Raw genomic sequence first — 26,059 nt, forward strand, 5'->3', positions numbered from 1 at the left:
TCCAGCCAAGACAAAAATAGAGGGTTCCATTGTGCTCTCAAGGAAAAAAAAGTCCATGTTTTTGGTACTTGAGGCTGTCTCAGACAATGAGATCTTACAGAGTCTACCTCTATAGAAGACAGAAAAATGGGAAACACTTAGACCTACGAGAGACCCCAATTCAAATACCTACATCCACTCTCACCTTAAAAAGACTCCTCTTGCCAGCAGCAACATTTCTGAAGGGAGAATGCTAACCCATTTCGTTCTTTTGTATGTGTTGAGGGGAAACCATTGCCAGAGGAGGAGAGTATACTGTCGCAAAATATTTCTTCCACAAAATATTTCATCTTTATTTTCCACATAGATGTTGCTGATTTCCTTGATTTAACAAATTCTATGGATTTTTCCACGTAAGAAAATTTTTCCTAGCATGAGCTGTAAAATGCAAATGTCTGAGTTAATTTATCAATTATCTACATCTCATTGTGAATTACTTTAATCGCATTGCTTTCCTTACTGATCTCAGACAAGATGAACAGGATAAGAACTCTAAGCTATTGACTTGAAGAATAAAAGCAGCACAGGACACTAACAAGAGGGTCAGGTTTGAACTGGCACATCAATAAAATGTATTGAACCCCCAGTGGGTAATCTAAGGTCCATGGTCCTTGGACGGGAGAGAGAAGAAAGAGGGGACACAGGCAAAGAGACAAAGGGATGTAAGAAAGAGCCTCTTCAAAAGAACACTGATTGAAATTTTACATTTGTTACCTCATTTAATTCTCACGACTGCTTGCAAATTACACACCTTTATACCAATTTACATATATGAAAAGTGAGGCTCCAAGTCTAACGAAGTTTCAAGGCCACACAGCTAATCTATCAACTATTGAATATTGTATACTAAATACTTTATATAAATTTTCTCATGGAATCTTCACATTAATTCCACAAAGTAGCTATATTACTATCTGCGTTAAAAAGTTGAGGAAACAGAGGCTTAAAGAATTTAAGGTATTTTCCAGGGATCCAGAGCTAGTTAATGGCAAAGCTGGAATTAGAACCCAGGTTTTCTCACTTCACGGCCAAGGCTCCAAACCACTATCCCTCTACCTCAAAGTCAGAGCTTTTCTGCTTCCCCAGAGCAGCCTAGTGCCTTAATGGTGAGAACCCTCATTTGCTGGTTGAATCCTTGAGTCAGTGATTTTCTAAGGGAGTTTTTTTGTAGCTCCATCTCACTTTCTTTGCCAATTAAGATTACCCAGTAAATTATCACACTATCCTCAGTTATACATGTCTACTCACAGAGAGCCTTTGCCAGGAAATCAGGTGTCCTCCTATTGGTTCCAGACCTTCTAACAACTGGCTGTATGTCTTTGCTTCAACCACAGGACCACTAAGGACAAAGTCCTATCAATGAAATGAGATGATTGGAGTCCTCCTGGCACCAAAATTCATAATCTTTTCACACTCTTCTGTCAATTTGGTGCATTTCAAAACTTTTCCTAGGTATAAAACTCAGTGTATATTTAGCAGATATTTGAGGAGGTGGAGAATGAGAGTAGAGCACTTATTGAAGCGCCACTGTTTCCCCGTCACACAATGGAATGTTGGGGATAACGTAACTATTTTTTCTTGATGTAAATACTCCACAGTATTAGCTTTGAGGCTTGGTTTGTGTTTGCTTAATTTCTTTTCCAATCTTGATTCCACACTGTCACCAAGAGTAAAGCATTTTTTTTAATTCACCATCTATTGAGTACAGATTATGTGCCAGGAACTCCAGGAATAAACCTGAATGTTGACATATAGGTTGTGCCCTTTGAGAACCTGAAGTGTAGAGGAAGGGCCAGATAATTAATTATCATAGTTAGCTAATATATATATATAATCTGTAGTATATTTTTTCCATTACCATTTAGTCCCTTATACTCCCCTTCCCTCAACAGCTAGCTAACTTTTAATAAGCACCCAATATATGCCAAGCAGTGTTCCAACCAGTTTACATGGATTATCTCATTCAATCCTATGCAAGCCCTCTGAGGTAGGTAGTAGTGATACTCTTCATTTGACAGATGAAGAAGCTGGGTCTAAGGGAGCTAGTGAATTTGTCTAAAGTCACACACATGGAAAATGCTGGAGGTGGGATTGGACTTCGAGCTTCAGGTTTTAGTTATGGACTTGCCCCTTCCGCTGTGTTATTTGCTTGTGGTACTTGTAGTAAGAGTTGAGAGAGAGTCTCTGTGGGAAGCTGGGGGAGCTGACATAAAGAACACAAGAGCTACTAGGGTTTCAAAATTTTCTAGAAAAATATTTCTTGTGTTTGATGCCATTGATTTTTTTCCTTTGGAGAGGATCTTCTCCCCAGCATTGATTATCAAATACATTTGAATTAAAGAATAATTATTTTTCATAACATTAATAATAAAATTGAGAAGTTTTTAATTTCATCTGAGGAAAAGGAATTTGGGGAAACTCATCCACCATTGGAAGTTATTTGTTCATGTTATGCATTTTAATTCAACACAAATTTAAAAACTCTTAGGACTAGTTTTCATGAGGATAAATACTGAATAAGTGCAGAGCTATGGAGCAAAGACGAAATTTATTGTTCTCACATATCTTGTTTAACAAACCAGCAAAATATGTTTCTTTTTGGAGCTAATTGAAGCTCAGTTGTGCTTCAATTTAAAAATAATAATAAAGACTTTTAAATAATTGCTTTATTTTTTTAAGTGAGGTGATAAGTGTTTCCCAAAAATACCAACCTGAGACTTTGTCAACATTAAAGTTTCTCTTTGAGATCCTGACCAGCCTTATCTAACCAATTTCTGTTATCTTCCCAAAGTACAGCTCCCAATTCCAGCTCCATCTTCTTTTGTTGTTATGTTATGCTGTTTAATTCAAAATCAAAGATGGCATGCAGACTGGAGAGTACAAGTGGACTTGTCCATAGGATACATTTGCAGTGGTCAGAAGAGCCAGAACTTCATTGCTTGTTAGTATCCCCCTATAATACTACCAAGAACAGCAAGTCGTGTAACCTCTGGAAAACGGAGAGATTCTGAAGAGCACTCTCACCATAAGGAAGAGCCAGGGCTCCAAAATAAATAACACAACTTTTAGGCTCATGCTTATGTGTGATTATGACAAAGGGTATTAACAAGCTCATCTTCTCTATCACCCCCTTCTACCCACTACCGCACCCCTAAGGCAGAGCTGTGAGACCTACCAAACCCTGAAAATAATTTTTAGGGCATTGGGCACCACCTGCAGATTGAAGCTGAGAGACACTGTCCAGCTGGAGACTTTGTGGTACCAAGCACCAGCAGTAAGAGCTTTTAGACACTTACCTTACTTTTTTTCTCCCACTTAAACTGTGGCCCATCTACACATCCACAACTCCCCAAGGGCAGATTTTACTTACCTACCTTTTACCTACTTGCCTCCCAGATAATTGTTTGTTTTTAAACATGATTCCCTGTGGATAGCTGACTAGGAAACTTCAGTGCCTTAAGAGGTCACTAATTGCTTCCTCATTTTTATATAGTGTTTTGTGTGCTCCAAAATGCCTTTGAGGTCTTTTACCAAACAAATCTCTTTATGCTATAATACTTCTAATCACTTCACTGTTTTTTTCAAAATTTATTTCATTTTAGTCCAGCCAAAAACCAAGGACTGAATAAAACCATCACTTGATATCACTTTCAATTCCAAAATTTCATTATCCCATAAGAATTTTTGCTAGAATATTGGGGCAAGAAATAAAAGTAATTATACAAGTGAAACAGTATTAGCTCAGATTTAACACAAAGAAGAAATTCCTAAATATCTGAATAAATCAAAACTAGGACTTTGTGTAATCCCTTTCTATGGTGAACTTTGAGAATAAACTTTTTCTACCTTTGAGGATAGGAGATTGAACCTGATGATTTCTTGAGCTCCTTCCTATCCAAAGACAATTTATTTAAATGCTGTTGGGAAAATTGGAAAGATATGTGCAGAAAAATGAAAGGAGACCACCTTCTTACACAACACACAAGAATTCAAAATGAATCAAAGACTTAAATATTAGACCAAAAACCATACAATAGTAGAAGAAAACATAGGCAGCAAAATCTCAGACATTGCTCGTAGCAATATTTTATTGGATATATTTCCCAAGGCAAGGGAAACAAAAGAAAAATAAACAAACGGGACTACATCAAACTAAGAAGTTTTTGCACAGCAAAGGAAATCAACAAAATAAAAAGCCAACCCACAGAATAGGAGAACATATTTGCTGATGTATCTGACAAGAGGTTAATATCCAAAATTTATAAAGAACTTACCAACTCACACCAAAAACAAACAACCCAATTAAAAAATGGGTAAAGGACCTGAATAAACACTTTTCCAAAGAGAATATAACGATGACCAATAGACATATGAAAAGATGATCAATGTCACTAATCACCAGAGAAATGCAAATAAAAAGCACAATGAGATACCATCTCACACCTGTCAGAATGGCTATCATCAATAAATCAAAAAACAAGTGTTGCTAAGGATGTGGAGAAAGGGGAATTCTTTTGCACTGTAGGTGGGAATGCAGACTGGTACAGCTGCTGTGGAAAGCAATATAGAGATACCTCAACAAATTGAAAATGGATCTGTCTTTTGACCCAGTGATCATCCTTCTGGAAATAAGAGGTCTGCCCAGAAAAAGTTCAGCCATTGTTAATATAACAAGAATGGTTTGCGTGACATTGATGTAACCTGGTAGCCAAGGAGAGTGGACTGGAATGTGCATGTGTGAACAATGATAACTTCACTGTACTAGTCAGTGGGGTTAGTAGACGCCTTTGAGTGAGTATTTGTACTGTGTGGCCATCACATTCAAAATGACGGAGTGAAAAGAGCAAAGAATCTCCATCAAATTTTAAGTTAAGCTTGAACATTCCTCCTCAGAAACTATTCGGATGATTCAGAAGGCTTTCAGGGATGATGTAATGAGTGCAGCGCAAATAAAAGTGTGGCACAAACCCTTCAAAGATGGTTGAGAATCTGTTGAAAGTGATCCATGTTCTGGAAGGCCTGCAACAAGAGGAACACCTGAGAATGTCGAATGTGTGTGGGCTGCAATCGACAAAGAATGGCATCCGACAGTGCAAGAATTAGAAGCTGATCTGGGGATTCCAAAAATTACTGTGTCTGAGATTTTGACGCAGAATCTTGGCATAAAACGTGTCATGGCAAAATTTGTTCTGTAGCTTCTGCTACCAGAGCAGAAGGAACATCGTGCTGCAGTTGGGAGAACTGTGTGAGGTCCCAAGTTGCCTACTTTGAAGGGGACTTTATTGTAGGCCTTGTAGGTCATTGTCCTATGTACAATGTTTCTTGTATCTTCTTCAATAAATGTCTCTATTTTTCATATTACACGACTGGATACCTTCTGGACAGACCTCATATACCTGAAGGAACCCAAAACACTAATTCAAAAGAACATAAGCACCCCTATGTTCATTGCAGTGTTATTTACAATTGCCAAGATTTGGAAGCAGTACAAGAGTCCATCAATAGTGGATAAAACAACTATGGCACATTTACATGATGGAACACTACATGGCCATAAAAAGAAGAAAATTTTACCCTTTGTGACAGTATGAACCTGGAGAACATTACTCTAAGTGAAATAAGCCAGTCAGAGAAAGAAAAATACCACATGATTTCACTCATATGTGGAATCTAATGAACAAACTGAACTAACAGTAAAATGGGGACAGACTCGTAGATGGAGAGCAGGCTGACAGCTGGGGTTGTGGGGAGGGAAGGGATGGAGCAAAAGGAAAAAGGACTCAGGGACATGAGCAACAGTGTGGTGATTGCTGGGGGTGGGGTATAAAGGGACTAAATGGTAATGGAAAAGTATACAATAAAAATTAAATTAAAAAAATAATAATAATTTCTTCCAGAAGAAATATCCTGTCTGTGTATCCCTAAGTCACTGAGAAAAGGCATAAATGTACCTGGATCATAGCACTATCCTACAGAAAGAAATAGCACTCAAACTGCACATACAATTTAAAATTTTCCAGCAGCCATATTTAAAAAAATAAAATTTATTGTCATAATATATTTCCTTTAAAAAATATCCAAAACATTATTATTTTACCATGCAATTAATATTTTAAAATATCAAACTATTTTACAATCTCTTTTTATTAAATTTTCAAAATCAGGTGTGTATTTTTTTAAATTTAGGTATAAATGACATATTAGTTTCAGGTACACAAATAAAAAAACACAATTTATTTATACTTTAAATCAGTGTTTCTCAAAACAATCTCAGAGACCATCACTTCAGAATTACTTAGGATGTTCACAGATATGAAGATTCCTAGGCCTCACCCCAGACTGTATATTTTTAACAAACCCCTAGTTGACATGTATACATCTTAATATTTAAAAATAACCACTAAACTAAGAGACTTCAAAGAATATTGATAAGTGTTTCTAAATAGATACACATGAGGTATCTAGGTGGAAATCTTAGCTCCCACCTGCTGACCCCTTCTGTCAATACCAAATCAATATGCTAAAGATCAATATGCTGAATATGGGAAAAAAGAAGGCAGTCTAATAAACATCCCTTAATCTTTCTATCTGTGATGAATTGAATTAGTTTTTTGAAATTCACCATTGACTGTTCAAAGCTCAGTTTCTTCTCATCCAACTTTCTCACTTTACAGAAGAGGAAACTGAGACCGCAAAGGTTACAGCTCACCCCACCAAGGTCAGTCGGCTAGAAGGTCCAATAGGAGCCTGACACAGAATCTGTGGTGTGTGTTTCAGGACTTATTTTACTTCACAATGTGAGTTTCTATGTATGTGGACTATTTCTACAATGTATGCTTGAAAACTGTTCTTTGATTTATTCATTTTAATGACTAAAATTTATTTTTAAACTCAAAGATGAGCAAGTCACAAAATATACCACTCATTATTACAACTCAGATTTTATTAAAATTTACCAAGGTCATACTTTAGCGCTCAGTGTGAGCAGTAGCTACAAGTATATTTTAGAGAGAATAATCGATCAATTGATCAATTAAGAAGAATAAATATAGTATACATACACCTATGGTGGCTGGGGCAATTCTTAGAGACATTTCTAGCAGAGCTATGGGATATTCTAGAAACAGGGTCTCCTGCTACCCTGTTCATATATTATATCTGATATTCATATATTCATTCATTTAACCAATATTTATTGAGTGTCAAGTGTGTGCCAGGTATTATGCCATTCCAATGGAGTTGTGCATTTTGTGGAATTTGGGTTCTAGGGTCAGTACCTGAGATAAAAATTATATACAATCAAAATTACCCTTGAGAAAAAAACATTAGGAAGATTTATCATCCCATTTTCTCCCAACTCTTTCTATGACTAAGTACCAGATGAAGTTGTTAACTTGTTTTTAGTAGCCACGTTGTATGACAATTAAGTCTCACTGGACATTTGGATCACACTTGGTGCAGAGAAATAGTGTGAGACACGCAGAAGAACTGAGATCAACCCAGAGAACAACTCAGGTTCACGTCTCCCATCTCTTGCTCATTTATTAGGTAGGATGGCAAGCAGAATTATCTACCCTTTAAAATTTTTAATTTTTTCTCTCTTTTTTCCCAAGTAGAGTTAAATTCAAGTAATTTAAATCTACATATGTTAGGACCTCTTTCATTTGTCATAATCTGTCCTCACTTTGCATTATTCTGTTTAATTTACATACTATTTTCCTAAATTACCTCATCTGTACCCACTGCAGAAAAAAATGTGAGAGATTTTTTTTCAAAAACGGAAGCCTCGGCATCAAACTCTCCAGCACTGGTATCTTCAGTCTGCTGTTGAATTACATGCCCAGTGATTTACTATCTTCTTGACCTTCATTCTGACAACGCAAACAGCTGTTGACCCCTAGAATGAGTAGCGTGTTCTCTGGCTTTAAGACTGCTGACCCCTTTCCATAGTGCTCTCCAAGCTCTCAGGCCGACAGTGGATTCCAGCTGCCTTTGGCTTTAATAGTATTTGCTCTTTACCATTGACCCATTCTCCACATGAGCTCCAAATCCTGGAACAACTCCAAATCACATATTTGGATCAATAAAAAGTTTGCTTACACTTCTGTAGTTTATTCTATCAAACTGCCTAAACTCTAAGGAGAGAAGAAGAAATTGTTCCCAGAAACCACTCAATTCACAGCCCATTTGTCAACCTTATGGAACAAAGGACACCATGTGCCACTGAATTATAAGGATTCTTGTCCATTAAAAATAGGGTTGACAAGCTAGTAGCAGGGTGGGAGAAGGTTAGGGGGTGAAGGGACTGAGCAAAAAGAAAAAAGGACTCATGGACACAGACAACAGTGTGGTGATTGCTGGGGGAGGGGTGTATAAGGGGACTAAATAGTAAAGGGAAAAAATAATAAAAATTAAATTAAAAAATAGAATTGACAGCAACAGCTTATTTCACAGGATCCTCTAACTAGAGGTCATTAAATCCAACGACTTCTTGATTGGCTCTGAATTAGAAACCAAAAGATGAAAGACTCCACACTTCCCATCTCTAATCTTATGAGCCACTCGACCTAAATCCTGGGCTTTATTGTCAAGCAGCAAGCTACAACGACATAGAGCAGCATAAGAAGCCCCTAACTAGATCAAGGTCACCCAAGCTATATAGTATAACAGCATCTGGATTAGTGACTTCCAGGCTAGTGACCACAAGCCATGGACAGCCAACATTTTTGTAGCTTTGGAAAATTTGTAAACATCATGCTACCAAGAGAAATAGTTATGGCACAGCTGGCAAGCGCCGAAACTTGGGACCCAGTCATACTTTTGCTTTTATTCTCATTATGTTTCCCGACCCCATCCTCTTCTATAAACATGTCTTAATGAAAGATTTTAAGGAAAAAAGTTACTAGAAACATGTAAAGAAATATTCTTTAATACATAAGTGGTAACTAAAATGTGAGCATGCCCTGAGGGCAGAAAGTTAGGAATTTCAAAGCTAGTAAAGACAGTGATATAAATGCACCATTAAATTGCACTGTAACCAACAGACATATTCGAATTATTGAGCCATACATAAACTTTAGGACCTGACTGCAGAAAAGACCAAAAGCAAACAAAAAAGTTTCAAATTAATTGAGCAAGTAATAAGATCCAGGAGGGTAAAAGGTTCAAAAGTGAAACAGCTGAGGCACTGAAGCATCAGTTCTCCAGAGAAGCATCCCAAGTAGAGAGAGGAAGCAGAATGGAAGTGACAGAAAAGTTCAGAGGTTATTCTGGTAAACACATACCTTGTGGCTGAGATCTCGGCACTGACGCCAGTTTGAGTCTGCAGACAGACTGTATCTCTCAAAGCACAGCTGTAGCAACAAACTGGGATTTTCTTTTGAATATAATATACAGCATTGACTATGTCCTTTTCATAAAAGCCTACCATGGGCTTTCATTTTTGACGACATGAAGTCTCAAGGGCCATATTTACCCTCCCATCTTAAATAACTTTAAATAAACAAACTAAACATGTGAAACAATAGTTTCAGACAGTGGACAACAGGAAGCACAGCATGGTCATTCCTAAGTGAAGGAACACAAACCAGGTGAGTTCCACCTCGATCACCCCTTTTTACTGCCCACAGAGAGTTTCTAGGCTGTAACGAAGAGAGGAAACCCAAACAGAGCCTGGCTTTCTTGCTGAGTTGAGGGGGCAGAGTTGACTATTGAAGAAGGGCCACCAAGGTGGCTGGAATTTGTAGCACACAGAACCTGAATGAGAAGAGCTGCACAGAAACGTGCCCAGACACAGGCTGAGGGTTCCTCTGCTCCTTCATCTGAGTGCTGACCAGCTCCCACAGGCGAGGGAACTACTGAGGCAGGGAAAACCCCTGCCCCCACCCACATGGAAAACCTCATAAAACACAGGGCATTAAGCAGAGTACTTATAGCTTAATAGTAGGGAAAAACTCTTCCTAAAGGTTACTCTGGTCCCACCTAAAAAAGATTAAAAACAAGCCTATAGGATCAAACTATCTCTAAGTAACTTAAATGAGTCCAGAACAAAGCTCAGGAATATTTCAAGAATGCAAAAAATTCCCAGCATCCAACAAGATAAAACTCACAGAAACTGGTGTCCAACTTAAAAAAAAAAAAAATCACCAAGCATGCAAAAAAGCATAATGAGGAGAAAAAAAAAAAAACCAGATTCAGATATGACACAGACGATAGATAGGACAAGTAGGCATATATATTGAAACAGATACTATGATTGTTCAAGATGGTAGAGCAGGTACCACTGACATTGGGGGTCAGGTAATTCTGCAGTGTGGAGGCTGTTCTGTGCATTACAGGATGTTTAGCAGCATCCCTGCCCTCTACCCACTGGATTGCAGTAGCATTCTCCCACCTCCCCTTGTAACAACCAAAAGCATCTTCCAGACATTGTCATGTGTCTCCTGGGGGCAAAATCACCTCTGGTTGGGAATAAGTAAGGTAGAAAAAAGCATGAGCAAGTTAAGGGGAGGCATGGGTAATACCCAAAAGACCCGTTTAAAGTTTCTATAAATGAAAAATACAATGTCTACAATGAAAAATACACTGAACAAAACAAACAGCAGATTAGACACTGCAAAGAAAAACGTTAGTGAACCAGATCGAAAGCAACAGAAACTCTCCAAAATGAAACACAGAGTCTACCATGCAGTATAGTTATTAACTGTAGTAGATGTCGTGAATGGAGTTAAGAATATCAGCTACAGAGCTATTATAGCAAACTGGCCTAATGAAAGAGGATGATAGGGTGAAAATAACAGTAGTGATGTTAGGAAAGTAAGACAATTATTACCAATAATGCTAATGCAGCAGTAGGAGGACTAGCTGCTGCCATTGTCTTTTATTTATTTATTTTAATTAAACATTTTTTATTGTTGTTTAATTACAGTTGTCTGCATTTTCTCCCCACCCCTCCACCCCACCCCATCTGAACCCACCTCCCTCCCCCGCCTCCACCCTCCCCCTTGGTTCTGTCCATGTGTCCTTTATAGTAGTTCCTGAAAACCCCTCTCTCCACTATCCCCTCCCCACTCCCCTCTGCTTATTGTTAGATTGTTCTTAACTTCAATGTCTCTGGTCATATTTTGTTTGCTTTTTTCTTGTCTTTTATACCAGACACTTCATACACAGTTTTTCCTTTCATGTTCACAAAAAATCCTGACAGGTAAGTATTACCATCCTTTTTTACAGATAAGGAAGCTGAATTCAAGGAAGTTTAAGTAAATAGTAAAGATCTTATGATTGCACATCGACTAATGGCAGAGGAAAAATTTGAGCCCAAATTTATCATACTATAGAGCCTGCACTCCTAACCACTTGGCTTCCAGATACAAAAAATCATCGAAAGGAAGTGTGTTCCTGAAAGATTTTTTGAAGAAGAATCAAAGTGAAATTTGATGCCCAACTTGGATGAGGAAGGAAGAAAATACAGCAAATGTAAAGGATATTATCCAAGAAATTGCAGAAGGGTCAAAAATATAAACATAGCTTTATATCTGTCCCACCCATAGAACTTTAGAGCTGGGGATATAAAAGATAATCTCTTCCATACACAGATGCACACACATATACGCACACACTTTGAAACAGTAAAATAAATACAGATCTGGAGATTTTGCTTTCCTTCCTTACATTTGTGGAGTGTTTTAAATGACATGCTCAGTCTCCCCAGCCGGTCAGAAGCTATGCCAAGTCGGAAGCTCTAATTGTCATGCTCTTTCTACTCCAACACCCTGCTTCTGCTGAATAAATATGCAAACATGCCTATCCCATGCCTAGCACATGGCAGATTCTTAATAAATATTAGATGTTTCTATTGACAGCTGATTAAGCCATTCAAAATGACTTACGCATATAGACGCAGCGTGGCTACATGGGGGCAGTCCCACTTTGAAACCGTCTCAGCCTTTCCTTCACAGGATAATCTTATTTACTGTCCACTGCTGTAGCCAAGACACCGTGACTGGGAAGGAACAGATGTTTTTAGAATTATTTCCTCTTACATAGTGTGTTCCTGAAACCCTCTCGGTTACCTACCACCCGAGCAGGATGGGAATAAAATAACCATCTTCACATTAACAGTAGCTCCCATGCTTTCAATACTTCGCAGAGGAAGGGTCAGCTGGTGAAGGCAGCCTGGCTGAAAGTACAAGTGCAGGAACATGACAGAAACCAGGTGAGCCACTCTCCATAGGACTCTGTATTATTCGGATCCAAACCAAAAGGCTGGCCTCAATCGCTTTATCCCCACAGTCTGCTCACACAATTGGGAAGCCTAGTTAGCAATGGCTTTCTCTGCATGAGACTGGGGTCCCAAGCAACATGTGAAAAGGTGTGCCTTTAAAGAGTTTCTCCATCACCCTGGGCACCAACATTTCTTAATGTTTATGTTTTGAGAGGAGAACATTGGTGATAAGGCTCTCGGTCACACGGAGGTGACTTTTTGCTCTGGCGGTTCACAAGATCCTCAGTTTTATTTGATGGCTTAACTGCTTCATAATTGCTCATATTCAGCTGCTCCGAAGCCTGAATGATCTCAGCTTTTAATATGCCTTGTCTAATTTTTAGCCACATCAATCTATACAAATAGCTCATCACTACCCTGAAATGCTAATGCTTATCACATATTTCAATCGCCTCTATAAGACCTTGTTCCTGTGTTCATAAATCTTGTTAACATTTCGGGACCTTTATTTTCTTGTTCAGTGAGTCAAAGATACACACACACATATATAAAAGGCCTAATCTTCTCCAAAGATGGAATTCTTTTAAAATATGAAATAAAAAAGATAAATAATCTTTTCTGCTAAATTTACATAACACTATTTGTAATTATTTGTAGTATTTTATGTGTTCTGCCTTTCTTTCATGGCTATTTGTATATTTTTCTTACCTCCTCTTCTTGGTTGTAAATACCTTGGGATAAAGCAAAAGATAAAGAACAATGGGGAGCAGGGGAGTGGGGACCAGCTAGAAAGTGGGTGGTCAGAGGCCACTCTGTGAGCTGTTGTCTGAGCTGAGAGCTGGAAGATGGGAAAGGTTAGTCACAGTGGAGACTGGTTTGACACTGCTACTTTCTGCAGAGAACAGCAAGCTAATTATCAGCCACTATGTAATGGTGACCCTATTTCATCAGAATACTAATTATGTCAGTAAGCTAAGTGATGACATCATCACAAAGTTTCTAGAGACACCTCAGTCAACTTGATGTAAGGACTCCACTGTGAAATGCCCCAAATCAGGGCAAACTGAATTTCAAGTGGAGATCCACAAAGGGCTTCTAAGTGGCTGATGCTGTGTTTCTATACCTGTAATAAGTGTATGCTGATCTATTAGTCTCTGCAACTACAGTGAGAGCTCCTCCAAGGTAGAAACTCTTTCTCAAATATTACCTCTGTGTCTTTATTACTTATTGCTGATCGTGTACTACTCTACTGAACTGTAAGCTCTGAGAATCCAAAGACCCTGTCAGTCTTCACCAGCCCTGAAAGACAGCACATTGGAGTCACTCCAAGTGCTGAAGAAATGAATGATACCAACCTGGTGTCATTGTGAACTCAAACTGGTTGCCAATACAACTGTACGGCCTTTGGGACTAAAGGGGAGATTATAACTAACTTAAAGAGTTACTGTTTATTTCTAAGATCAATAAAATGCCCCTACAATAAATGACTACAGTGGTCCTGTATTCTGTGGGCTGTATGTGCTGGATGTGGCAGACCTGACCAGCACACCATACCTGCTTCGCTTCTAACGTCATGCACCACAGAAGCTCGGGCCCAAGGAAAAAGCAAAAACTAGTGGCCTCAGGAACCCTCCTTCCAGAGCTGGTGCTCTTACAGGGCACCTTCCGAGCAGCACTCTTGGTCATGGGAAGGACTACCACCTGGCTCACATCTCCCAGCTTGCTCCTCCTTACACCCGCATCTAAGCTGAGAATATTCAGGGTTTCTCTCTCTTTTCAGAAACCTAATAGCACATACCACCATAGATCAAACATTTAGTGTTTGTTTCAATTCCTATGTGTAAATAGCCATTCTCCTTAAGCCCAGTGTCACTGCCTTCGAGGCAGAGGGCTGTTTCAGTTGTGTCTACCAGAATTCATCATTACCAAGCACTATAACATCATTTACACATCACGGTCTCCTCCGAGAGTGGAAAAATAAGGTACTTGACATAATTTGTAACTACATTGACTGGACCTTCCACAACGGTTCCCATAAAAAAAAATTGTTCTTTCTTTCCTCCTCAAGTACTTATTACCCTTAATAACACCTGTTAGGACCAAGGCCTTTAGCAAAAAGAATGTTAGCTTAAATTGTATGTTGTTAGTTATAATTTGCCTGCTGGGAAAAATGTTGCCCAAGTAATAAATACATTTTATTAATAGAAAACTAGGTCAGAATTTTTTTTAAAGTCCACTCCCCAACTACTTTTCTTCTCTTTCCTTAATTTGTGCTACTTTCCAAAAGCTGCAGGTGTTCCCAGGAATAATTGTAGCAGCTGGGGCAGGGTTCTTGTTACAAGACCAACCCCAGGAAAAATACTTGGAAATTGGCTTCCTGTGTTCTGGCATCTTTTCTGCAACAATTTACCTTCAGTTAGCCTCTCTCCCCTTACATGAACATCACAGCATCACGATCTGATAAACTCACTCACCTAGAACATCAAAGGTATCGGAGGTTTAGTGTGTCACCTCCTCAGGAGTGTTTTGTCTGAAGGTATGGGCAATGTTTAAAACAAAAAAAATAAACTCCTAATGGTGGAATTTCAGGTTTTTTCCATCTACCTGTAAGATCCAAATATGTGTAGATCTGAGGCATTCATTTTTGTCATTTATTTATTCAGTCAGTCACCAAATATTTATTGAGGGCTCTTACATATGTGCCAGACACTGAGCGAGGTGCTAAAGATGGTATAATTTGACAGACCTCGTCCCTGACTTCACAGAACTTATAACACACAGTCTTCTTGATTTGGGCTCACATAAGAACACTGAACCCTGATTCAACATTTTAGCTAAGACCCTTCAAATACACTTCACCTTTTTTGAGACCCCCAAACTCCCAGAAGTTTCTACCCTAATTGCAGCTAAAAAGCATTACCAAGTTCAGATTTCTGTCAGGACTTCCATGTCACTTCAGCCTCTGGGGAAGAAAGGATGATCTGCCAAGAGCTTTCTAAAACTTTTTTTTCTGACAGCCTTCAGGGTCAGTGTCAAATGTGTAAACTGGAGAGATGCCTTGAATAGTTTTTATGTAAAACGACCATTGAAGTAGAAGTAGCAGCTTTCTTCAAAGAGGAAAAATACTCAGCACTTTAGGAAGTGAGACACCTCCCTGTACAGCTGGTCCCCATAGACATAAGGAACTGGCCAACTGACCCAGAGCTTGAGAGAACTCAGGCAATGCCAACAGCCTAGAAAATGCTACTAGTATCAACCAGCGCTTGGATGACTGCATCAGATGTTTACATCCAGTCGCTATTCTGTCAGGGTCCACGCCTCACCCTGCAATGCCCCCTTTCAATCATTTCTTCTTAACTGTCATAAAGATTCTTTCTGTTTTTACTCAGATAACTAAATACTTCTATATTTTGCTCAGTCTTATCAATGTAAACATAGATAGTGCATCTTGATCCCATCCAGCAGAAGACAGGGGATAAAAAAGACAACTTTTGGGTTGAAACGCAAAGTTTGCCATCAAAATATGAAGAAATGTATTAAAAGGGCCAATGACAGGCAGGAGATACATTCCTCCCAGGTAAAATTTCAGGGGCTGTATAGGAGCATTATGGGTGTCCGCAGTGGTCAAAAGTACCTTGAACCAAAGTTGTGATTGAAGCAAAGGAAAAAGATGTCGTTTGGGGGCAAACACCATCCATAAATTTGGGAACGGCTGATTTAAATTAGTAGGCCGCATAGAAACTTATTTCTGGAGACAATTTTCAGGGCTGCTCTAGCAGACTTTGAAGACCAGACCAGGAATTAGAGATACTTTTAAAAACTGTTTGATCTATATATAGGGAAAAGAAGCTATATAAAGGAAAGGAAGTAAAATCCTCAGCTGGTTCATAAAGTAGCAGAGTCTTCCCTCATAATTCTTTGCATATGGAACCATGCTGTCGTTCCTTTAAAACAACTAAGGTTAATAGTTGGAACATCTAACCAATATTACAGGTCTTTTTAAAAAATTATTTTTTATTGATTTTGCTATTATGTTGTCCCATTTTCCCCCTTTGCCCCCTCCACCCAGCATTCCCAACTCCCTCAGGCCATCTTCACACTACTGTTCATGTCCATGGGTCATGCGTATAAGTTCTTTGGCTACTTTACATTACATAGTAGAGGCTGCTTACACAATCCTTGTTTTATTTGAATTGTTCTTTCTTCTTCTTTTTCTGATTGGTTGTTTTTTGCTTCCTTATCTCCCAAATCATTAATTTGACTCTCAGCTTTATCCACTCTACTGTTGTTTCCTGTAAATTGTTCTTTATATCCATTGGTGAATCCTTCATTTCTGCCTGGATCTTTTTTATGTTGTTGAGGTCCTCACTAAGTTCCTCGAGCATTCTTATACCCAGTGTTTTGAACTCTGCATCTGATTTGCTTATCTCCATTTTGTTTACTTCTTTTTCTGGAGTTTTGATCTGTTCTTTCATTTGGGCCATGTTTCTTTGTCTACTTATTTTGGCAGCCTCCCTGTGTTTGTTTCTATGTATTAGGTAGAGCTGCTATGACTCTGTGTCTTGGTAGTGTGGCCTAATGTAGTAGTTATCCTATAGGGTCCAGTGACACAGCCTCCCATATCATGCAAGCTGGGTACTCAAGGTGTGCCATCCATGTCAGCAAAGTACAGTCTCCTCTTGTAGTTGAGCCTTGATTGCTGTTGGCAGGTCAATGGGAGGGATTTACCCAGGCCAGTCAGCTTCAAGGACTGCTTGTGACCACTGACCACCAATCTCCACCCTCTGTGGAGGATCAGCTGTGTAGGGGCAGGATAGTGGTGCTCTGACATGGCCTGTAGCTGTTCACTGGGTGCACCAGCTCTGGTTTCCTGGGTGGTGCAGGCCAAGGTCAGCCCCTACCTGTGTTCGGTCCAGGGCTACTCTGCATGAGCTATAAAGGAATCTGAGGTGTCTGCTACTTGTGCTGGTCTTGGACATACCCAGGCCAAGCCAAACTCTGAACCTAGGCTGGCTGGTCCTAGTGCCAGGCCTGGAGCCACTTAGCAAGATGTATGGGGGCTGGGGGCTCATTGAGGCCAGCTGTTGCTTGTTTAATAGGATTTAAGAAGTTGTGCAACATGAGCCAAGACAAACCATTCCTGTGGAAAAGTCAGAGTTAACAGCTTGGGTGGGCCTGTAAGTTGGGTGGAACGGTGTCTCAGGGTATCTCCAGGGTGGGACAAACAGTGTTAGCCAGGTAGCTGAAGTTTCAGATACGGCACAGGCCTGCCAGTTCTGTGGCTCTTTGACGAGAGGACTCAGAAAAGGGACAATGGCCTCTGCCCACCTTTCTGTCTGAGAGAAAACTGTCCCCCAGCTCTCACCTTGATGCCAGACACTTCAGTTCCTCCTGCTATGTCACTTGTGCCTTTCAAGCTGCTACCCTGGTGCTGGGGCTCAGAGGGAGTGGGTCTGAGTAAGTCCATGTGTGGCTTCTTTAAGGGGAACCTTTTGAGACTCCAGAAGTTTCTTCCACTTACTCAATCCCTGCTGGGTTTTGCAGCCAAACTTATCTTCCTGGCACTGGAACCCTGGGCTGGGGGACCCAGTGTGGGGCTGGGACTCCTTACTCCCAAGATATTCCTCCCAAATTTTTATCCACCACACACAGATGTGGGAACACTGCATTCCTTGTCTCCACCCCTCCTACCAGTCTGGATGGATGTGGTTTCTTTAATTCCGTAGTTATCATGCTTTCATTCAACTTGATATCTGATGGTTCCGAGTAATGGTTGTTCTATATTTTAGTGGTAATTTTGATGTGGTCGTGCGAGGAGGCAAGCTGTGTTTACCTGTGCTGCCATCTTGACCAGAAGTCCAGGTGTTTAGAAAGTTATTAATCAATAGTTATTAGGATATTCATGGGATAAATTTAGACAGGTGTACAAATCTTAATGAAGACTAAAAAAGTGCTGGTTAAATAAAAACCATTGAAAATAATGATCAAGACTTAAAGTTTTACTCTGGATTTAAGCCAAAAAAATAAATCTGTAATTACAGTTGACCTACAACTTCTGTCTCCACATACCTATTTTAAATGGGCATCATGTGTCTTCTGCTTTATGATTACTAATAGTGCACAGTCCTCTCTTGCTACTATCTCCAGGTTCTTTCTTGCAAGGGGACAGACTATCTTTATTGCATAAAGGAAATTCCTCAAGTGCCCACCCCCCTCATACACACACACCTCCTCCCCACATCACCACCCGTCCCAGCAATGCCAAAAAGCATGGCCCTTGGAGATGATGCCCTTTCACTGTCCTGACCACATACATTCTCAGAAATCATAGTAATTCTTTTTTTTCAATAGAGAACTATTGGTTAATAGTCCTTGCTTATGAATTTCCCCCATCTCCATGATCCAGAATATTCTACTCTATTTCCTCATCAGGCTAAATTCAACCTATACTTCGAGGTTCTATTCAAGTTCTGCTTCATCCACACACTTGTCCTAATCCATTTAAATGAGTTAAACGCTCTCTCCTCTCTAAACCACATGGCCTCCACAATAAGGACAACACTGTCAATAAAGAGTGTGACTTTATTCGGAAACAGGGTTTTCCAGATATAATTAGTTAAGATGAGATCACACTGGATTAGGGTGGGCTTTAGTCCAATGACTCATGTCCTCATAAGGAGAGAGACACAGAGACACAAATACACAGAGGGAAGACAGCCATGAGAAAATAGAGGCAATGTTCTCCTGTCACAGGCCAAAGAATGCTCAGGATTGCCAGCAACCATCAGAAGATACAAGAGGCGAAAAGGGATTCTTCCCTAGAAACTCTGGAGGGAGGATGGCTATGTCAACACCTTGATGTGAGACTTCTAATCTCCAGAACTGTGAGAGCATGAATCTCTGTTGTTTTAAGCCACCTAGTGTGTGGTGATTTATTACAACTCTAGGAAACTAATACACCATGTATTATACCTGTATGTCTTCAGATTTCACAGAATATCAGGGTTTTGGCTGGTGATTAATTATCAACAGGTAGACACTTTATAATAATTGTGAAAATTAGGGCAGCCATAACAGAGAGCTGATCTTTAAGTGGAGACAATAAACCATTTTCAAGACATTTGTAAAGCACGAGAGCCCTGCTGGTGATTTTTTAGTACCAAGGATAGAAACGAGTCTAATAGGTGGACAAGTCCAGAGGTGTCTGTGAATTTGGTATTGGGAGGGTGGGTTACTACATCAAATATATTTTCTGCTCAAAAACATTTTCTCATCTACATGCTATCTACGTACTCCTTTCTGAAATATGAGCTACAGGATTATAAGCAGAGGCAAAGATTCTCTTTGAGAACCATTTTGCTCTGAGCCTTTGATATGCTAATTTAATCATTAACTTCCACAACCATCTATAGTTTTTAAATATCCCATATTTATTTGATCATGGATTATTTTAGGCTGGAGAGCATATCCAGGGAATAATATTTTGAGTTATACTTTGTGGGAAGCTGTCCTAATTATTTAACCTCGTGTCTTGTCTTGAGATTCTTTGGACTGGAAGTAACAGAAAAAATTATTCAAAATGGCTTAAACAGCAAGAATTATTATTTCATATAGCAAGAAGTTCTTCATTAGGGGTCTCTAAGGATGAATAATTCAGCTGATCAGTGATGTCATTAGGCCTCATGAACTTTTGTGTCTTTTTTTTGCCTTTCTCAGCGCTGGGTGGTTCCTCTCATGACTGCAGCACCACTAACCATTAAAATTATATACGCCAATATCTATCAGGCAAATAAAGTATTCTTTTCCCCCACGTGTCACTTTTAGACAGAGAGGCAAATCATTCCCAGAAGCTTCCCGTCCAATTCCCTTCACATCTCATTGGCCAAAATTGTGCCACGCTTCCTTACTTAACCCAACCACTGGCAAGAGGAGTGGGCCACCGTGATTGGCTTAAATTACTCATGACCATGACTCATTCTCTAGGACTGGAGAAGTAGCCCCCCGGCACAAATGAGTCACTCTCCAGTGACAGTGCAGAGGAGAAAACTCAACAAAACCACGTTTCTGCTTCTGTGGCAGATACTGTTGGCTGGCCATCCACCCCTTCTTCCATGCCAACAGAACCACCATTCTGTGCAGAACAGTCATGTTTGAATCATGATTAGCTAAGCCATTCCTAGCAATCCCATTCATTTTGTCCAGATTCTAACTTTCTCAGACATTTGCACTGTGGGTGACAAAGGATATATTTCAGGTTAATAAGCTGTGAATGAAAGTCTTCTGAGGCCTTTTACTTACCCATATATCTACATGTGTGCATCAATCTATCAATTGAGGGAGAAAGAATTAGCTTAAGTCACTTCTATCCCACCTACCCTCCTGACCTCACAGATTTGTGCAGATAAAATCTGCTTAAAATGCTCCTCCATTCTGCCCTCGAATATGGCCACGGAGTTGTGGCAGCCACCTTGGGGCCCTGAGGTAAGCAACACAAGTGCCAAATACCAACACAATGATAATAACTGGACAGAAAATGGAAAAAGCCTGGCTTTCTAATGTCATCACTGAGCCAGGAATCCACCCTGGATATATCCTCTGAACACTCATATAACACCTATTCATCAGGCTGAACAACCACAGAATGAAGACAGCTAGACTCAGGAACATCCAAATTCTAGAATGAAGATGCTATTGCAGCTAAATCCCCTAACCCCCACCCCATTAAAAAAAACAAGAAAAGAAAAGAAATGTCATTTGGGGGAACAGTATATCAAAAAGGCAGCCAAAAAATCACCCACAAGGGCAGGTTTTCCTGGCACTTTGACTCATCTTGCACAGTTTGAAGGCTCATCAGGAAGGTACCCTGTACTCCCATGTTGTGGGGAGAGGGCACTCAGAGTGCTGGGGGAAGGGTTTTTCTGCTGTGAATGGGCAGTTGGTGCTCCAGGGAAAGTATAGACACATGAATGGGGAGACAAGGTGATTCCCCTCGGTGATTCTCACCATAATCAGGTTAACCAGATTTTATCTGCACAAATCTGTGAGGTCAGGAGAAATGGCCCACCCAGCATCATTGCCACTAGTTCTGTATCACCCACCTACCTGGACCCCTGGGGGTGGTCCTGGTGGCAAACAATTTGGGAAGGGCGACTCCACTCATTCCCTTTCCTAAGCTCCCTTCAAATCTCCTACTCATTTTGACCACAGTTTTGTAAAGTACAGGCAAAGCATTGAACTTTGAAAGTATGCTTGGAAAAGGGGAACTGAAAATGTCAGTAATGAAATGAGATGAACTGGCAAAGCAAGCACATGCTTGGTGCTATACCGGTAGCAAAGAGGAACTTAGCGAGCACCCTGAACCAGCCCATGCTCCCTCATCAATACACCCATACCTTCATTCTAACCAATTATACAAACATGAAGTATTATGCCTTTATCATGTACCTTTATCATGTGTCACGTAAGTTTAAAACAGTTTCATTTATTGGTGTTTTACATTATTTCAAGGAATATGCAAATGATTCATGGCTTCTGAAATCTTAAAATCCGAGTTCAGGTTTCAAATGAAGGAGGAGAAATGAAGAATCAGGAATGAAGGATGTGAAGAAGAAAAACAAATGAAGTTTCTAACTACAGGTCTTCCTGCCCTTCCCTATTCAGACAAGGAACACAGAAATTAGTTTTGTGCTAGCACAAAAATTCCTATTTCCACAATTCTTTTCTACTGCTTTTCTCAAGGGACTCATCAATTTCATTTCAACTCTAATTTGTCACACTGAAGGGTGGGAGAATTTTAATCACAATTTATTTGCATGGAAGCACATCGAGAACTTGCCATAAAAATATACATTCTTTGAAATTCATTAAAATATTGCTTTTCACATTTTCTAGCTCTTTGATGATATTTAAGTGTTATCAGTCTCATAACAGATTCATGGATTTAAGACAGCTCCTCAAGCATGACCATGCCTTCCCTCACTGAGCTTTCCAACAAAGGGATAAATAAAACTGACAAATACTGAGCTAAAAAATGCTGAGAGCACAGATTTTTTTGTAAAGGAGATTTCTGTTTTATTTAATCACTGAGGTCCTGCAGGCCCAGGCCAATCACCCCACATCTTCAAGGAAGGTGCAAGTAATGGAGGTGGGAAGGCAGGGGGAAGTTCCCAGTGATGCTCTAAGGCTTCAGGTACTTCCTTTGGCTCTGCCTTCCAGAACTTCTTTCCCAACCTACTGGTTCTCACAGGTTTCCATCTTGCACCCCATTAACTTCCATCTCCACTCAATTTCTGCAGGTGGAAATTTGGGACTGGACTTCTGATTCTCATCTGAACAAGGTTTCCAAGCTCCCTTGGCTCTGCTCTGCTTTCAACAATGAGTGAACCAATGAATCCCACCTACTCAATGCCCCCTGACTCCCCATTCCCTGCTAGCTCAGGTCAAGCTCTTTGAACTTAGAGGGGAATCAAACATTAGCAAAAATGACTTCAGTCAGCTCTTGCCTCAAATGGTAAGCAGAGGGAAACAAGTGGAGAATGAACATAGATTTGACTTTGATGTATGGTCAACAGACCTAATTTGGAAAAATCCTACATCTTACCTGGAAGTAGCACTGTCCTAGGAGTTGGATGATCTCTAAATAGCTGTATGACCCTGGTCAAAATAGCTCAATTTTCTAAAGTCTGTGATCAAAAGATCTGGACTACTCACTCCCTGAAGTCTTTTCCAGATCTAAAATTCCATGTTTCTTAAACAACACAAGAAGCTGAGGGAAGCCAGGAGGAGGCACCAAGCAAGCAAAAATCAGAATACCTAAGTTCTCTTCTGTTTCCCCATCTCTCTCCAAGAGAAAGCAACTAAGATTGATTTGGTTTTAGGGAGGCTGATTAGCGACCCAAGAGAAAATCAAAGGTACTTATTTACAGGATTCCTAACCCCAGCCATTTTCCCAGTTCGGTGAATGTTAAATCATGATGAGGAAGGTAGGCACACAGATTTGTAATATGACTCTTTTCAAGTTCCAGATTGAAAAAAGAACATATCACCAATGTGCATCCTATTTGGAAGTTCTCAATATTAAGTTTTAAAAGGCCTAAACTTAAGGTATATACTATAAAATAAACACTCCTCTAGGCTAGATTCAACTACAGTGAAGAATATACATTTTGCCTTAATTTAATCATATTTAGAATAGGAAAAGAAGTACAATAAACATAGAAATGTCCAGATTTACCCTGCTAAACAACAGGGTAAATCTTACGCTGCTTACCCAGGGATATTTTACCCTGCTAAAGCAAGGAGGACATCCCGGAAGTAAGACTTGTCCTCAACAAACTCAGTCTTCCATTTCCCTGACTTACACGTGAACTTTCGGCAGCTCTCCAACCAGTTTTGATTTCCCAGAAGGCTTAGCTAGACTGTCTATAGGTAATGGCTTTTAGCTGATATTGGTGTAAGGTGTTTCTTTTCTCAGGTGCATTTGCATGTATAAGTAAAAGATTCAAATCATTAGCGTTAGGTTTAAGGAACTAATTATGATGATGGGGCAGGAGGACTAGGGTGGAAAAATAAGAAACTGCTTTGGTGGAAAATTCTCAATTGGCCAGTTTTCCTTGTCAAAGTCCAAGAGGAAGAGAATCGCAAATAGATTCAAGGTACTTAAACCAGAAACTGTCACCTGCTGGACTTTTAGATTTCTTTTCATTGCAAATGATAAAAACACAGTTCAAATCAGCTTGAGCAAATATGGGGCTTTGCTGGTTCATAATATTCAAGAAAGAAAAGAACGGTAAGACATGGGAAGAGTGGTGTGCTACCAAACCTCTGAAATTACTGAAACTGGGGACTCATGCCTACTGGGCCTTTCTTCGGTTCCTCATTCCTGCCTCTTTGCCCTTCCACTTCATCTTCTCTCCTTGCAGAATGATTTTTCTTCAAATGAGAAGACACATGACCTTTGACAGTTGTGAAGTTCTAGATCTTACAGACATAATCCCTAGAGAGAGGCTGCCCTCAGGCTCTCTCTGGGCCCCAGTCCACTCAAGAAAAATACTTATTAGCCCAGCTTGAAGCAGCACTTGGACCGGTCAGCCGGGGCCAGAGCAAGGGTTGCCCAGTTTCCAGGGTAGACCCATCGGGTAGGACCTGGGAATGGACGTGAAAGTACACTCAAAGGTGTCTGCCTGTGTAACAATGAGAACGAGAAAAGGGGAAGCGGGCAGTTTTCAGCAAAGGGATTCAGCGGATAACCCCAGGCACCAGGTGTCCTCTGTAAGCAGCACTTACATACAGCCCAATGGATCACAGAGACAGAAAACCCTCACTCCTTCAACACGGATCACCACATGGTGTCAGCTCACTGGGGACTGTAAAGAACACACAGCCTTCTTGCGTTAAACTGTTGAAATATGGAGGCAACAGTAAGAAAATATCCAGGGGACATCAGAACAGGAGTAAAGCACTCAGCAGATACTACACATTACGCCAAGGTCCCCTGGTCCACACCCACCAGACAGCCTCTGGGAATTTCAGAAATAGTCGAGGATGGGGGTATGGGGAGCTTTTCTGGAGACTGCCGTTTCTGCAATAGCAGTGAGGCGCTAGAGTAGCAAAATAAAAATGAACGCTGTTGGTGTAGGACACAGGGGCATGGGACTCAATGTTGGCGTTCTGGAGCTAGAATGCCTGGGTTAAATTCTTGCTTCATCACTTCCTAGCTGAGGGATCTCAGGCAAGTGGCCAGTGCCTCTGTGCCTCAGGCCTCTCATCTGTAAAATGGGAAAAAATAACAGTACTTATCTCACAAAGGGGATTTGGGGGATTAAATTAATATATGTGAAAGCATTTTTAAAATGTTATTTCCCAGCCACATGTAGACAGAGACCTTCTGGAAACTAAAACATTCCAGAACTAAAGCAATTAATCTCTAATGGTAAAATTGCAGGTATGAATAGTATATGGCAGTGTAGAGAGTTATGCTTAATACCTCAGTCTACCCACCATATAGACACCTATTCATGCTGACTTGGAGTTCACTGTCAGGCAGAAAAGGGCTATTTCTAATTCTTTTTCTCCTCCTGCGATATCTCTAAGGGTCTGATCTCCAGTAGCTTTTTCCTAGCTTAGGAATTCTTAGGCCCAGGTCATAAAGACACCCCCACCCCCCACCCCCGCCAGTTGGTGCCCCATCCCCATTGACTCTAGTTTCTAAAGCATGGAACTTCAGAGTCTAGAACTACTTGGTAGGGGTGAGGGAGGAAGGGAGCTAAGTCCTGAGAAGACTGGGGAACACCTCCCAATGGCATGCTGAAGGAGATAAGAAAGAAAAGAGAAGAGTGTCCATCTGTGCAGCCTGGTGCAAAGGCCCGGGCTGTCTCGGAGACTGCAGATAACACCCAGCTGCCCTCCAGGACAAGGTCAAGGCAAACAAATTTATCCTTGGCTACCTACCAGGTCTCTGAAATAATAGGGAGGCAGAAGATAACCAGGTTAATCCAGGGCACCTAAGATCAAAGAGTGGCGACATCCAGGTCAGCTGCACTACCTCTTCCTGATGTCAGCTCAGACACAAAATGGAAAATAAACTCGTTTGAACTGTTGACTGAGAATAACCATTGGTTGTGAGTGCAGCAAGTGTTTTTCTTTCTCCCTCTGTTAAAAGAAAGTTGCTAAACTTGTTACTGGAAAGAGTCAGATTCCTTAGATTGTTCCATATGCCCAGATCTGACAGTTACACTGGCACACTTTGATTCCCCATTTCAGAAATGTGTGTGGAGACACAACTGAGCGACTTCCATG

The sequence above is a fragment of the Desmodus rotundus genome, chromosome 2 (assembly GCF_022682495.2).
Source record: "Desmodus rotundus isolate HL8 chromosome 2, HLdesRot8A.1, whole genome shotgun sequence".
Lineage (NCBI taxonomy): Eukaryota > Metazoa > Chordata > Mammalia > Chiroptera > Phyllostomidae > Desmodus > Desmodus rotundus.